Raw genomic sequence first — 840 nt, 5'->3', positions numbered from 1 at the left:
GCTTGCCAAGTCTGCTGCGTTAGTAACCTGTTGCTAACTTGGCATTGGACGAGGACGGCTTTAGGAGGGGCTTAGCGACTGGTCAATTGGAAGCCAATTGTAGCCAATCAGAATGGAATATGAAAAATCTGAAAAAACGGTTATAAAGATACTGTGTACTGATTTACTGATTTGCCAGATTTTGTCCAAAAAAATTGTTTTGCGCAAATCGGTGAAAAAATGGGGCAGAGGTTCTGCTCTGGCACCCAGGGAGTGTGTGTGCACAGTTTTGCTGCCATCAAGCCAACAACAATGCCAGTGATTAGCTGTCCACAGACGGACAGATGGAAGGACAGACACACAGATGGACTGACGGACTGACAGGGTGCAAAACAGTCTTCACCGCGCGCACGTGTGTGTGTGTGGGTGCGTGTGTGTGTGTGGGTGGGTGTTGGGCGTGAAGAAGTTCTCACACAAACAAGGCTGGTGAACAATACTGAACGATACTGGTTTGAAAGGAGGGTTCCTCCCTTTGTGGGAAGAATTAGAGAGAGCAACAACATTTGCTGCACATCCAAGCAGGAGGAGCAATGTCTGGGAAGTGTGTTGCATGCAATCCTTTTAAAACTCACTAGAAGGATCACAAAAGCCAATTTGAGTCTGGTCTGTTTGGTCATATCACACAACATAGCGGAGCCAAGCATTTGATCTGAGATTGAGAGAGGTTTGGACTAGTTAAAATCATAGTCCATTCAAGGTGTGTACAGTGCAGAGACATACAGTAACAGTGCTTGTTATGTCTATTGATTTCTGGGATGTGCTGACCTCTGACCTCTGACCTCTGTGTGTTGTAGGGTCAGC

This window comes from Nannobrachium achirus (assembly GCF_963921795.1).
Source record: "Nannobrachium achirus genome assembly, chromosome: 21".
NCBI classification, from domain to species: Eukaryota; Metazoa; Chordata; class Actinopteri; order Myctophiformes; family Myctophidae; genus Nannobrachium; species Nannobrachium achirus.
The sequence above is the reverse complement of the archived record's forward strand: the minus strand, read 5'-3'. Positions refer to the sequence as shown.